Raw genomic sequence first — 16736 nt, 5'->3', positions numbered from 1 at the left:
GATCTTTTAGATCAGCCCCAGTATTATCTCCACTTGAGGTTCGCTAAGGCCTTCGACAGCCCACAAGGTCCGTATGTATATGCGCCTATGGGGAAGTTAATCTGCTATCTTTATCTTTTCAGTTAAAGGCATGGTCTAATAAAAATTGTTATTGTCCCTACGGGTCGGCCATGTTTTTTTAAGCCTTAGTGGCTCGATTTTAGAAAACTTTCCTATGGACCTTACCTGAGTTTTCGTCCATTAAACGCACGCAAAAACCAAGCACCAGGGAGCCGCTATTTTCTGATAATCCTATCTTTTCCCCCATCGCCCTGGCTGACCTGCTTTTGATGCACTAAATCAATTCCCCCGCCCCTGAGCCTGTCATCAGCAGACTCGAACCGCCCATTTCCCAACGCCAAAGCCTGTCTCGTGTCAACATTCGCTGCGCTTCAGCTAATGACGTGTTGCCATGGAAATGGCAGGACGCCTCTTTCCTCAATAAGTATAAACAGACCGTTTCACAACACACAGCAGCAGATTTTCGATTCCATTCCTCTCTCTGTGTTACTTTGAGTATTCTGTGACTCGTTTCAGTGCTCTGGTCCGCTACCTTCACCACTTGTAGCCTGTGTGAACACCTGTACCATCTCGGTAAATTATTTTACTCTGTTTACCACACAATGGCTACAATAATGCCCTACATGTACGAGCCCGAGTATACCGAGGAGGAACTACTGGAAAGGGAAGCACGCGAAAACGATGGGGATTCGGACGGCAGTTGGCAGGACGAATCAACAGATGAAGAGCCTGGGCCTAGTCGAATGGACGGCGTCTCCACCTGGTGCACATGTAATCGGTGCGAGCTAATGCCAACTGAGGACGAGAACTGCTGCTGCCGAGAAAACTCGGGATGCCTGGCCTACATTTCGGAAGGCGAGCCACGACCGCAATGCATCACCGAGCTGCCAGACTTCAGGGCAGCCTGCCTCACACGGGCCGTGTTGAGAATAATGATGGTGCTTATGCACGAACTTCGCGCAACTGTTCGTCCTCGTAATCCGAGTAACGAGTAAGTATTCTCTGCTTGTCATGCCACTCCTATTTCATGTTCTTCTACTATATCCAAAATTACATCTACATATCATTGTAACGCATGTAAGTCGTTCAATAGTGTGCATTGTCTAGATAGCATTTGTCCGTGCAGAATGCCATTAGTTACAAGAATTGTCATTGACAACAAACGTTTATTAAACTTAGCTTGGTCATTTAAAAACAGTTTGTTTCATTCCTTTTCACAGGTGGTACAGGCTGGTGGCCTATCGTTCCTTTACATGGTGGCTCCACGGGAGGCTTGGACACCACGTTCGAAGAGTGATACCCGCCTGTGCCGTTCGTGCCATTAGAGAAACCTTCCCGAGTGACAGCGGTCAGTACAGGGGATTTTCTCTCGCTGTGCTGCAACCTGACCTGTATAATCTTTAAAGTCTTGTATTTTTGTGTCATGAAAATAAGATACAAAATAAAACACCACATATATTTTAACAACGTTTGTTTCGATTTTTTAAATGAATCAAGTGTGTCTCCATTCAAGGATGGACGTCAGACATCTGTGCTCCGAATGGGTGAAGGTCTGGACGCTGTGAAGCAGGGTGGTCACTATCTATCTAAGCTAACATAACATATTCTCGATAATGCATGCACTAAATAACACTTGTTCAAAGTCTTTCAGTAGGTTATGTCTCTATAAAAGTCACACATATATCTATACTAACAATTACCATTGGATTATACAGGCCTTAGTGTCTTGACCACTATAATACACCGGTTGAAGTGTGGGTCTGTGCTCACAAGAATCTCCGGTATGTGGCATTTGTTATTGATAAGCAACGATATACTATCATTGATATAAAGGCGATATACTATATATTGATATAAAGGCGGTTCGCGCCGGTGGATGAGCGCTGGCATGGGGGGCTGTCAGGGGCGCGAAAGGCCAAGGTGCCAAACTACATGTACACTTCAAAAGGTGTCCCACGCTAAGGGGCCATTGTTCACATGGTCTCCTCAGACCCCGTGTCTCCAGGCAGGCCTCCCCTGATGCATGCGGGCCAGCCCCTGCAATCCACATAAGTGTGTCTCCATTCAGCAGTCTTCCTGTGCCTTATCTGCACGCCCCAGGGCCATCCATCCCACCCCCCTGTATCAAAGGCGGTTCGCGCCGGTGGATGCGCGCTGGCATGGGGGGCTGTGACGGGCGCAAACGGCCAAGGTGCCAAACTACATGTACACTTCAAAAGGTGTCCCACGCCAAGGGGCCATTGTTTACATGGTGGTCTCAGACCCCGTGTCTCCAGGCAGGCCTCCCCTGATGCATGCAGGCCACCCCCTGCAATCCACATAAGTGTGTCTCCATTCAGCAGTCTTCCTGTGCCTTATCTGCACGCCCCAGGGCCATCCATCCCACCCCCCTGTATCAAAGGCGGTTCGCGCCGGTGGATGCGCGCTGGCATGGGGGGCTGTCAGGGGCGCGAAAGGCCAAGGTGGCAAACTACATGTACACTTCAAAAGGTGTCCCACGCCAAGGGGCCATCGGTCACATGGCCTCCTCAGACCCTGTGTCTCCATGTAGGCCTCCCCTTCAAGCAGGCAGCCCCCCTAATACCACGACATACATACGTCATTCATTCACAAACACACCCCAGTTTCTAATACTTTAAAAACCACTCTATATGTCTCATGAGAACATCTTTGTGCTTTGAAAGTCAACTCCTGAACGTGCTACCTGGGAACCACTGAGATCTATGCTAATCTGCTCGTCGTCAGTGCGCTACCTGTGGCCATCCACCTATTCTCCCGCAACATACTGCTCTGCTTGCTGAATCCAAATTTTTGTTGGTCAAGGTAAGGCCATGTATCCTGGTCATATTTCGCAGATTTTTAAATTTCTATCTATTTGCGAGTAGAGTACCCAATAGTGCTATGTTCATTGGTCTCATTGCTATTGACTTGAATTTCCATTGCTGTGCTATCAATAGATCTATTTATTTTCATCTGTGTCAATTGTCATCGAATTGCATCCTTCGGGGGTCCAGTCTATGATGTAAGCATGTTTCTTTCTCGTGCAATACAGAACATCCAAGGGATGAGTCACATGTTCAGTTTTTAGTCACATCATTTATACATTTCTGCAACTTATGCAAATACTAAGCCGCACATAATTAACTGGTATAGTTCCTGCGACCAAAACAAACCTTGCATTGATCATTGTATGATTCATTTACTTTTGTATCAAATCTTTATTCTTGAAGATTGTATAATAATGTCGATATTTACTTTTCAGATTTATCAACAATGCCTGCCTGTTCGATTAGCGGTTGCCCTTCGAAGACCCATGCGAAATCTGAAGGCACTATAATGCATGTATTCCCGAAAACTGTTGATCGAATAAGAGAATGGGTCAGACATTGCGGATATCCACTGAATGAGCTGGAAAGTAGAGTCCAACAAGTCTTACAGGACAAGAGGGGTGATCGATACCGCATCTGCAGCCGGCACTTTTCCTTGGACATTTACACAACATCTTGGGTAACAAAGAAGAATAAACGGCGAACGACACGGAAATTGCTCAAACGCTATTCCCACTCTATTCGTCCACCTTCCGCCACCGGTGAGTCAAGTGTCCGGATTTAGCTTTAGGCCTTGCGGTAGTGTGTAGGTATCCGAACTGATTAATTGATATTGTAGGTGTTCTATCCATTGTAATAATTTCGATATTGATATGATTGTATAGTTTTTTGAATAATAACATTTACCAATATATTCTTTTTTTCGATTTCATAACCCACAAAAGCAATGTATATATATGGGAATAGGGAACTGTGCTGTATTGAGCATTTTACAAGTATTCTGTCGCCTTACATGGCTATTTTTAATATTGGCATTTCATTATCAATCATTAATTTACCTTTACAACTTCTTGACTATCCCTTGAATCTGAAGCAAGAACATTCTACATCCTTGACGTGGTCGCAGTTATCAACCACTTCTAGCGCGTATCCGGTAATCTTACTAGGCTAATCCGCTACAGACCTGTTTTATGCATGTCAAGTAATATTTTTATTTTATCGTGTAATCATTTTACCGAATGTTTTGGTTAGTGCTTTCCAATTGATATACACCTTAGTTATCGTCCACTGGTGTTTGCTTTCAGTTATAATTAGTGTTATCCATACTAATGCAAGTACTGTCTTTCAGGGAGATGCTGAAGCGTCCGCCACATCTACAACATTTCTAGATGTTCTTCAACAGCAGGAGGTATGGATACTGACAGCTCCATCGAGCGTCATCATCAGAGCTGGAATTCTTGTCATTTGATTGTTCTACGCAATGTTTCATTCGTGGTTAGCCGTTGATCTGTACCTGTGCTGTCGACCCCAGGTGTGTGTTATGTTTTCACTATTGTAATCCTCACTAATGCAAGTACTATGTTTCAGGCAGTTGATGGAGCGTCAACCCCTGCACTTGATGCAGAGCCTGACATTCAAGTAATTCCAGGGGAAGTGGAAGCGGGACCATGCGTATACGAATCGGCGCAACAGCTTTCGGAAGTGCGCACTACATTTGCAACATCCATAGATATTCTTCAGCAGCACGAGGTATGGATAATGACAGCTCCATCATGCCTGATCATATAACGTGATTCCATTTGCTATACATTCTTCCCTATAAATGCAAGTGCTGTGTTTCAGGGAGACGACGAAGCTTCCACTACAATCACAACATCCAATTTAGATGATGCAGATGTAAATAAATCGGAGAAATAAGTCAATGAAATGTGATCATATTTAGATTTTCCTGGATTCTTTTGGACAATGCATCATTTGCGGTTATCTCTTTATATGTACCTGTGCGTTCGACCCCAGGTGTGTGTTATGTTTCCAATATTGAAAACCATACTAATCCAAGTACTGTGTTTCAGGGAGACGACGGAGCTTCCACCACAATCACAACATCTCATTTAGATGATGCAGATGTAAAGGAATCGTTGAAATAAGTCGATGAAATGTGATCATATTTGGATTTTCCTTGATTCTTTTGGACAATGCATCATTTGTAGTTATCTCTTTATATGTACCTGTGCCGTCGACCCCAAGTGTGTGTTGTGTTTCCAATATTGAAAAGCATACTAATGCAAGTACTGTGTTTCAGGGAGATGCGGATGCCTCCTCTCCAATACAACCATTCATGGCAGTCCATGCAGAGCCAGTGGTATGGATACTGACAGTTCCATCGAAATAGATCATCACTGGTCGAATACTTGTCCTTTGATTGTTGCACATAATGTTTAAATCGTGTTTGGCTATTGAGATGTACCTGTGTGTTCGTCCTCACGTGTGTTTTATGCTAACAATATTTTGATACATTAATGAAAGTACTATGTTTCAGGGAGACGATGGAGCCTCATTCCGTGCTGTCTATGGGGATACATAAAATATAGTCGTTGCAGTGCAAGAGGAAGGGAGGACATGCGGAAACGAATCGGAACTACAGCGTGCAGATGTTGAAGTTAGAGTCAAAAAAGTTGCAAAGAAAAAAAAAAACAAAAAAGGTTAGTTACAAACAGTTCATAACTTTAAAAAAAATGTTTGTGCTGGGGACTATTTTATGTTTTTTTCCAGTCAATTCTACTACACTCCATCTTGTGTTTAAACTGAACATCCCTTTTCCAATCTCTCCTCCAGTTACCCGTGGGTGTCAGAACTATACACACACAGACAGTGAAGCGAATGAGAGATGTCACTTGCCAGACCGTGTGCACTATGGAGGAACTATTAATTGAGGCGAGGCGTGTTCCGGCTCGAGATGCTCATGTCCAATGGCCAGAACATGAATTAACTGTGTTTGGAGACTACAGCAAAGTTGCATTGGACCATAGCTACAGTGCGACCGCACCACCACAAGAAGATGTTATTGAATGTATTGAAGATAGCTCTGAAGTAGTTGCAGATCAATTCATACAATCTACACCCGCCAAAAATTTGCCACCAAAAAACCTGTCGACATTGTTGTGTTCTCCCATCAATGTTGAAGTAATAGATGTCGAAATGACAGAGAATGAACCAGCCGCAGCATCCATAGACGCATCAGAACTTGATATCAGCGATGTTACTTTCCAATGTGTTGAAATCTCCACACCGTCACAGGCCGAAACAACGTTGACGCAGGATGACAGTCTAATGAAAGAGAGCAAATACATTGTATTCGACAGTTGTTTGATGGAAATTATAAGTATGCTGAAATGTGTGCATTCCATTAGAGGGAAAGTATGTGGGAAGCCATTGATTAATGTGACTCGTCAAATAAAAGGCAGTAACGTCAAAATTAATGCCGCCTGTAGATTAAATCATAGGTTCTCATGGTCTGCACAACCGATGCTGGGGAAACTGCCAGCAGGCAATCTACTGTGTGCAGTTCCATCACTTTTTAGTGGCTCCAGTTTTAGAAAGTTAGAGGCTTTCTTTCAGTTTTTGGGACTCCATTTCATTTCTGAAGCGCTGTACTACATATGCCAACGTGATAATCTGTTTCCGGCCATTAGTGATGTGCGGAAAATTGAACAATTGTCTCTAGCAAGTACATTCGAAGGCAAACGATTCAGGCTAGCCGGCGATGGACAGTGCGACAGCCCTGGATTTTCTGCCAAGTACTGCACCCACCACTTTCAGGACATGGATAGTAAGAAAATTGTGAGTTCGGTGGTCGTGCAGGTAACACAATGTACATCCTCAGTGGCCATGGAGAAACTAGGATTTATAATATCAGTGGAATATCTACAATCAAGGGGAATGCACATCGACCTCATAGCCACGGATAGACACGTTTCAATTGGCAAGACAATGAGAGAGCAGTTCCCACATATTAAACATCAATTTGACGTATGGCATCTTGCTAAATCAATCAATAAGAAAATCTCGGCTGCAGGGAAAAAAAAAGGTTTTGAAAGTATTTTGCAGTGGTCCCATTCTATCACCAACCATCTTTGGTGGAGCTCAAAAACTTGTGAGGGGTCAGTGGTAATACTACTTGAAAAATGGCGGTCACTGATGCACCACTGTACCAACGTTCACCGCTGGACAGCAAATGAACATTTCCACCAATGTGAACATGGCCCTTTGTCCCCAGAGGAGGCACGGAAGAAGAAGTGGTTGATTCCATCTTCACCGACACACAAAGCCATTGAGAAGATTGTTTTCGACAACACTTTATCAAGAGATTTGAGAGGACTGACAGAATTCTGTCACACAGGAGATTTGGAGGTGTTCCACAATATGTGCCTAAAGTACAGCCAAAGCACTTGCATTTTAGCTTTCGGGGCATGAAACATCGCAGTCTACTAGCGGTCTTGGCCCATAACAGCAATGTCGGACGTGAACAATCTAGGACTAGGGGTAAAGTAAGGATGCCTCGCTACACTAAGGTGATTTCAAAACGAGGTAAGCAATGGGTGATCAAACCAGTCTATGATGAAATGCAGTTCGACTTTGTGAAAGGCCTTATTGTTGCTGTGTTAGAGAAGCACAGATATGGAATTTTGGACGTTTCTGTGCAGAGCAGTGATCCATTGCCACCGAACATTGCGACTGTGCCATGCCCACCCGAAGCACAGCTGATTGTGAAGTACAAATCCCGGTTTAAATAATTGCAATACGATTGTCTTTTTGTAAATAAATGTTATTGTACAGTGTACCTGTAAACCTAACCCCTACCTTCACCATCATGGGTGGCGAACAAGCTGGGTGTCATCTTTGAATTCTCTCTGTTCACCTCACATATGTATATGTATATATTTTTCTCATGTCTCATCTCATGTAAATGCTGCGCACTGTTAACGGAGGGGAGGCTTGCGTATTGCAAATAATAAAACAAACAAACAATAAATCTCACTTTTAACTCAACTCCTGTGGTACTTTATACTTTCCCTGACCTTCCGCCAAAAATTAAATGTCTCAATTTGGGCTGCAAAGCTCGCAGACAACGGGGCCAAAATTGGGGCACTTAGAACGCGCCAGCCAAGCGGGCCGTGGCATTTGGGAGAGAAGCCAGTTCGCATTTACACATTGAGGCGCACTACATAGACGGATTCTAAACTTCAAGTTCTCGCAGATGCCTATACTACGTGATGTTGCAAATAAAGAATGCGAAGGACAGCGCCCAGATGAGGCCCACAAGTCGCACTGGAAGTATAAGGGTCTATTGTTTTTTGACCTTGCGACAGGGACCATGCCGAAAGAACTACATTTGAAGGGAGTGCGCAATAACGTAAGAGACGATAAGGCAGAAAATTCAGAAATTAGACCGAGTTTCATTTTAGTTCAGTATACGAAAAATCGTTGTCAAGAGCACGGTCCATTTTATAGACTGCATTACAAAGAGACACAATGCAAATTTCAAATATAATGTAAGTAAATCTTTACACGCTTTTATACCAGAATGAAGATTTAATGAATGAATGCATGAATAAATGAATGAATGAAGAGCTAGGAAAAGCAAGTAAAACGTGTTCGTAGTGGGCACATGGGCATGCAGGTCCACTGGTCTCACCGATCGGTCCTTGGCCCAGCCACTTTTCCCTGCACTGCCTACCTGCACTACGGGACTGTCTCTGTATCCTTCAGCCCCTTCTCCCGGCATTTACCTTGCACTTGCCACCAGCTGGCCCTATTATTTAATTTGTATTCAACTAACCATGTACAGCCCTTCCCCATGCGCGATCAGAAAGACACCTGGCCTAGTAGGATCGTTGTCTGTCTGCCCTTGTTCCCCACCTGCCTCGTCACGCCTAGAAACACTTGAGTATAGGCGCGTTACAAATGCCATATCATATATCATATCATTCCTCACGCATGTAGACTAACTGTCGTTTATCATTGTGTGTTTGCCTCAATTTATCTCCTTACTTTTCGCATTGATTTTAGAGACGAACATACTCCATTGAACTATCCTTGCAAGCAAATAGTTTCTGATCGGCCATAATAAATAAAATGAGTAATATTAATGAAGTTCGGCTAGCGAGACTAATTATCATTTTTTTGTTTTCATAACGGGTATTTGATCCCATTCTGCCACTGCCATCTGTTTGAGACACCGGCAGATGGATTCTTCAGCAGACACCTGCAGGTTCGTGTCAATAACTGGAGCACGATCACCATATTATGGGACGATCGCCAAGGGCCCACATGCCCTTACGCTGTACTAGTGGCTAGAAGCAACATATCAACCTTTAGGCTGGACTAGTGCCTAGTTGATGGAACAGCCTTGCGGTTCACCCTGCTTCCAAATTGATTCTTTTTACGAAAATGAACACCCTGTGTACCATAAAGGAACAGCGCGTGACTCGAGATGAAACGGAACAGTTATTGCGGATACAGATAAAAGAAAATAAATGGCTTTCGGGGTTCATATGGCAATTGCTGAATATTCTCTAAACATTGAATGTCAAATAAATGTACTCTACCAAATGTACCGTGTTGCTGTTTCATTTTAAAGTACAGTTTCATATTCCGAATTGTGGCGCGCTGTGTTGTGAGTTGATCTGTGTTGGTTTCCGGGTTCTGTGTGGAGTTGCGCAGAAGACGACTGGGTGCGTTTGCCTATGCAGCACGGTAACGTCACGGAGAGAGGCGGGGAATATGAATGTTTTGATAATGTCAGGCTCAGGGGTGGGGGAATTGATTTAGTGCCGCAAAAGCAGGTCAGCCAGGGCGATAGGGGGAAAAGATAGGATTATCAGAAAATGGCAGCTCCCTGGTGCTTGTTTTCGCGTGCGTTTAATGGACGAAAACTCGGGTAAGGTCCATAGGAAAGTTTTCTAAAATCGAGCCACTTAGGCTTAAAAAAACATGTCCGACCCATAGTGACAATACACATTTTTACTAGACCATGCCTTTAAGGCTGCATCTCAGGCCTTTGCTTTTCTGTCTAACTTATTAAGCACGCCTCTTTCCTCTCCCACGAGCGATACAAATTGGCAATATCAGTGCTGTGTGCAGTATTTTGTCTGTCTCAGCATACTTGTATTCAATATAAAAATCTTCTAGTTAATACATTACATACATCCATGTGAAAATAAAAGAAAATGAGGGTATATTGCAATCGTTCATAATTCATATATAAGCTGTATTTCCAAAGCTAGACCGTGGATAAAATGTTAGTAAGGACCCCACAGGGGTTATCTCTAATTCTAAGACTACCATTGCAGAAGGTGTGCTCTTTGGGAACGAGCAGTTTTTTCCTGAACTTATGCCCACCAGTTGTTAATTTTGAAAGGTTGGTGTGGCCCCATAGAAAAGCCTGTTTTCCATATAAGCCTAAGGCTGGAAAAATAGCGACCATGTCTTGAGTGAAAGTCTTGGATTAACCCTTCAGGTTTTTCTAGTGTGGAGCCCGATCGGCTAACTTGATCAACCCAGCCTCCCCGCTCTTGAAAACGAACCGCTAAGTAATCAAAACATTTAACTTGTTCTAATTGTGCTCCATCCACCTTCAGCACCATAGGTCTGTTTTTGGCTAACTGTGGTTTAAACACCATCACCTTTGATTTTTCTATATTCATATTCAATTTCAGATCTTTACATTTTCCTACAAAGATCGCCAATTACTTTTCTAATCCTTTTGGGGTAGTTGACAGTAAGATAGCATCATTTGCATAAAATAATACAGGATTCTTGTCCACGGCCATCTTTGGGCAATCCTTGCAGCCTGCTAGTAAAGTGCTAATAATCTCTTGGATATACAGATTAAAAATGAGGGGGATGGGGGGGGGGAGGGTGCAGCCCTGCCCCACCCCCTTCGTGACTGCAGGTCTAGTTTTCGCCTCTCAGGCCATATCCTACAGATGCAGTTTTACCGGTGTAAAGGAGCCTAATTATCCATGTCAAGGGCGCTGGGGATTAGGGGAAATTAATAGATTCCACAGGGTCTCCCTTGATACAGAGTCAAACGCCGTTCTTAGGTCAAGTTTCAAAGCTGTGTATTTTTGTATTGGCAGGAAAAGCATGAAGCAGTGATCCACGGTGCCACTATTCTTACAGAAACCACCCTGAAGATCGCTTTTGAGGTTGTTACTATTGGCCCAATTTTGTAGGAATTTTAGAATTATTTTTCCAAACAATTTCCCTGCGCTGTCCAGGAGGGATGTCGGGCGGTAATTTGCCGGAAGGCGCCCCCCCCCCCCCTTATTTGTACAGGGGGATTATCATGGATTTACGCCATGACTCTGGGATTACGCCTTGCTTTAGGATTCCATTAAACGGTTTGCACAAGACAGGTGCCCAAATTTTAACGCTATCCTTAAACAGATCTCCCAGGATGAGGTTGGGTCCTTCTGCCTTTCTGCCCTTCTGTGTTTTGATTGCTTCCTCCACATCAGCTATGTAATAAACAGATACTCAATACTCAGTGGCTCACCCCCGATGATACTAGTGGACTGAACTATTTCGTCCCCCATGCCTCTGTATAAGCTTTCAAAATGTTGTTGCCACTCTTCAGTGCCTATGCAGCAATTGATTGTTTGATCGCCCATCAATTCCCTATCTGTTACCAATTTCCAAAACAGTACGTTATTTTTACTTTAGCGGGCTTCAAACATAGATCTCCACTTTACTTGGACAAATTCATTCTTTTTAATATGTACTATTTTCTTATATTCTGCGCGGGCCTCTCGCAGCTTAGTTTTATTTACTCCGTCTTTAGCACTTATAAAAAACATAATTTCTCTTTTTGCTTCCCGACACTCCTCATCATACCACTCATTTTTAAAAAAGGATTTCTTTTTAATCTTTCCCTTAGTAGTTGAAATAATTGCTAATACATTTTCATTAAGGTTTTCATAAATTTGAAATATTGACCTTTCAGTTGTCTCCGGGTCACAGATGGCTTCTAGGTTGTGGATTATGGCTGAGTATAAATATGGTTTGTTATCTTGGTCAATCACTTTCACCCATTTGACCGATTTGCGCGCATGGCCTTCAAATGTCAGCATTTGGCCTTGTGCTGGGTGTTGATATTCTATGTTCACACGCCTATCATTAAGTTGTACTTTGCTGGGGTAATGGTCGCTCTCAGATCTTATCTTGATCTCAAAGTCGTCCACTCTGGTCCAATCAACTCCGGTAACAAGGATATAATCTATAAGAGACGACCCATTATGAACATGGAAAATCATTTTAGCAGGCTGATCTTTTGGGAAGCGGCTATTGCAAGCTCTTAGACTTAGACAAGCAGTTTCTAACGCCAGATGGTGTGTTCTCCCTGGGGAGCCTTTGATCAATTCTGGGATATCCCAGGTGCAGTCCTGGTCCTTCCAATTTTCCTAGTGGTTCTATCTGAAGGTTGAAACCTCCCACAATTATTGTTAGATTTTTCCTTCTCTAGAGGGTAAGTTAAGATTTGCTTTGAGACAGAATCGCGTTGCCATTCCTAATTGGGATGAGGGCCTATTGTATATGTATACAGGTCTATTTGTTTGCCTTCCCTTGTCAGGATAGATGCGCGTTGTAGATCTTCAGAACCTGTATGCTTTTCTACCACCCTCCATCCCAAGCAAACATCTACCCAGACTATGAAACCACCACTGGGCTTTTCCTTTGAACCTTTTTTCGCAGAGACATGAAAGGGTTGGTACACTTGTAGGTGACCAGCTGCAGCTGCCCCCGTTTCTGGGAGTGCTATTTATTGAAGTCCCTCACAAAGGCGCACCAATTCGCATCATCCATTAATCTACAAGGCATAAAATAAGCAGCGTTGCATAACAATTTGCTATGCAATTCTGTAGCTTTGCTAATTAAATTGGCTCTTGAACAGCAAAGCTAGCTATCTAAGTTACTGTGTTCAATGAAAGCACAGCTTGCCCTGTATTTCTCTCTTGTCTTCAGGGCTCTTCCCACCCTCTTTTCTCTGTTCACTGCAAGTTTGAAGGGGCTAATTGAGAGAGTGCAGGAGTAATCCTCTTCTCCACTCTCGCGTGCCAAAGACCTGTGTGGGAATGCTAAGCATGTTGTTTTTTTTCTTCTTGAAATAATTGCAAACCAGAAGTATTTGTGGATACTTTTATTAAGTTAACTATAGCCTGTCCAGTATGTGTGAACTTTATTTTATTTGTTAAGACTGTCATGCAATTCCATTACTAAAACGTTGTTCCATAATGCATAATTAAAATATTGCTACTTTAAATAAAATTGCATTGTCTGCATGGTTTACCGTGTAGATTAGTATACCTAAATCTCATAGTGTCAGCTATATTTCATTTTGTTGGGGGAAGATGCAGTATATTGACAAGGGACACTTTTGAAAATGTGCATTATCATATGGCCAAAAGCTTTTGATGTCAAACCTAGTTCTGTAACCTGCTTGTTGCATACATCTTACAACTGGTGCTCAACCCATGGGATGATCCCATACTTCTGCACATTCTATCTCATCACCCTGTTGCTTTATACGAGCTACCCTGAAAGTGAGATGGCCGCAAACTACAATATTACAGCTAGTTTGCTCAGTTCTCTGCCTGCTACGCCATCCTCCATTGCTTAGTCTCTTACTTTATTTCCTCCTACATAATGAATACTCAAAGCTAATAAGATGTTAATGCAAGGTAGTGATCAATCGTTCCATCCAGTCTGTATATCTACAGATCTGCACTACCATACAGATTTGCTCGATGATTGCATTATATATTAGCACCTGTGGAAGAGAGCTGGTAAAACGGTTTTCAAAGCCTTGTTATCATATTTATTTGTGTCCATTCATGCAGCTAACCCTTCAGATTTTTCAGACATCATGGAGGGTTTGCAAAGTATTTCCGCACACCCGCATAGTCGAGTAGATTTTATGTACCATTTGCAAGGGATGTTTGGATGTTTGAAACTCTTTTTTTTAACATTTACTTTGTCTGCAGTAAATGTCAAGTACAAGTTTCACTGTGCATGTCTGGCCTTTGGGTGGCAGTAGTGTGCCAAACATATTGTGTTTGTGATTACATGCAACAGCACATTTAATGTTGTTGTCATCCATTGCCACTTGTTGAGTGCATTTTTCTTTAGTCTAGTAGGTAAACTAAAATACTCAACCTGCAGGTCTAGTGAAATCTCAAAGAATTTGCAAGACCGGACTCGCCTCACTAATGTCTTACTTCAACGGTACACAAAACCGCTTTATTGTTGCTCATTTTATGTCTTGGGTACAAATAATGTTGGTGACATTACAAATATTAGTACATCATTGCTAATCAATTGGCTTTGTTTGCTAACCAAGAGAGGTTTAATTAGCAAACTCTGCTAATAAATATTTGACAACAAATGTATGCCTTGATCTATTCAGTCCAGTTATGTTCCAGGATAACTGTGTATGTCCCCCACCAACCCCCCTCCCCCCCATGGCAGCCCACGCCATCTCCCGGTCATTCTACATCCTCTGTGTCACACAAAACACGTCAAAGAAAGTAACCTATTAGAACAACTGGAATTAACCAAGCCCTCAGCTGCAGAACTAGAGTTAACTGACCTAGAAGGGAAAGCAGAACTGCTACGCAAATGGATTGCAGACACAATAGATAAGATCGCCCCTGAAAAACCATTCACCCCATCAAAAAAAAAGAGCAACGGCAAAATGGTTCGCCCCACTATTAAGCACCATGAAAAAGGAAAACAAAAAGATGGAACTGGAATAGAGGAAAGAATACAACCCAGACAAAAAAACACTGTTTCTAAAACAAATCCGCCCATACAAGAAGGAAATTCAAAAGGCGAAGAGAAGGCATTATGACAGAATTGCCAATGCCACCAACACACAAAAAGAAATGTTTCTCATCATTAAAGAGATGAGAAACCCACCAGGCTGCAATAATACCCCCAACCCCCTCAGAGAAACTTTGCAACGACCTGGCAGACCACTTCAAGAAAAAAATCAATGACATCCGATAAACCATACAAGAACAACCAACCAACCACGAGATACAACCAAAAGAACCTAACACAGAACCACAGCACAAACTCAAAAACATTCCGGAAATTTCAGCAGAGGCATTCGCAATGCTGGTAAAACGCAGCAAGAAAACTGGATCACCCATGGATCCCTGTCCCCCGGACTACGTACAATCAATCCTCGCACAAGGAACGCCAGCATAATACTACAGAAACCTTCTAAATGTATCACTAGCAACAGGAACCGTACCGAGGATCTTCAAATCGGCATATATGAAGCCACTTCTAAAAAACACAAGTGGCGATGTAGAAGACCTCTCCAACTACAGGCCGATCTGAAACATACCCTACCCAGCAAAACTCCTGGAAACATACGTGTATAAACTTACCCAAGAATACGTAGAAAAACACCACCTGCTAGCCTAAGCTCAAGTCGGTTTCAGACCAGCAAGAGGAACGGAAACAGCACTAATATCCATCTGGTACGACCTAAAAACCAACGCCGACTCGAACACAACCTCAGCCCTTGTTCTGCTTGACCTCTCGGCAGCCTTTGACGCAGTTAGCCATGACACCCTGACCAAAAGACTAGAAGACATAGGCATAACAGACACAGCATTACGCAGGACTAAATCATTCCTAGCAGACAGAACAGAAACCGTATGGATTAAACCCTTCAAATCCACTCCATGAGTTGTCGACTGTGGAGTGCCACAAGGATCTTCACTGTCGCCACTATATATCACAGATGACACTCAAATCATCTACCAAATCAAAGATTCCGAAGCGGATCATTCAGCTTGAATCGACTGTCTGAAAGAAATCTTCAACTGGATGAATTCCAGCAACCTGAAAATCAACCCGGGAAAGACAGAAATCATGATCATATCCAAAGACTAAGAGAACTAAACCGCCATCCTGTGGCCAACGGAATTGGGAACCGCACCAACACCATCTAAGGTAGTAAAAAATCTGGGAGTTCTGATGGACAATACCCTAACCTTAGAACCACAAATAAATGCAACAGTGAAGAAATGCTTTTCCCTCCTCCACATGGCAAGAAGAATCCTACCTTTCCTCTCCTTCACGCACAAAACACTCACTATCGTCGCCCTCATAATGCCAAGAATCGACTATGCAAACAGCCTCTACCACGGAATACCAGAATACCTCCTGAAGAAACTAAAACAGATCCAAAATGCTGCAGCCAGACTACTCCTCAAACTATCCAGAAGAGACCACATCACTCCTGCCCTAAAAACACTACACTGGCTCCCAGTAAAACAGTGCATCACCTTCAAAACCGTAGACAAGGAGCAGAATTCCTACAAAAGAAAATAACAATCTACAAACCAAAGAGGCCCCTTCGATCCAGCAATGAAATCCGCCTGGAACTAAAACCATACCTTAAGAAAAAACTTGGAGGCACCTCCTTCTATCACTTAGCCGCAAAAACCAGGAACAACATCCCAAAAGAGATCAGAAACACTGAAAATCACCACAAATTCAGGAAATTACTAAAAACCTGGCTCTTCAAGACCACAGACTCAACCTGAAAATCGAAACAACAGGAAAAAAGGATGACGGAACAGGAAAGGACACCAACCTCCCTAGAAACGACATGGAAGTTCCCGCAATACCGGGCAGGTGACGCAGGATAGACTAATACACAGCTGACAACCATTGAGACAGTCAACTTCCCAGCCAATCCCCTCCTCACTCCACCTCAATTGCTACCATGTACCAAAATATCAATTGGATTGCCGAGACACTGGCAAT

The 16736-nt window shown here is 43.0% G+C and overlaps 1 protein-coding gene across 6 annotated transcripts in view; it reads left to right on the top strand.

The window, feature by feature from the left end:
• RNF25 (ring finger protein 25) overlaps positions 1-16736 on the top strand; it is a 533791-nt gene that overhangs the window by 45310 nt on the left and 471745 nt on the right. The window lies entirely within an intron of this gene.

Source organism: Ambystoma mexicanum, chromosome 3p (genome assembly GCF_040938575.1).
Source record: "Ambystoma mexicanum isolate Mex_15411 chromosome 3p, UKY_AmexF1_1, whole genome shotgun sequence".
NCBI classification, from domain to species: Eukaryota; Metazoa; Chordata; class Amphibia; order Caudata; family Ambystomatidae; genus Ambystoma; species Ambystoma mexicanum.
The sequence above is the reverse complement of the archived record's forward strand: the minus strand, read 5'-3'. Positions and strand labels throughout refer to the sequence as shown.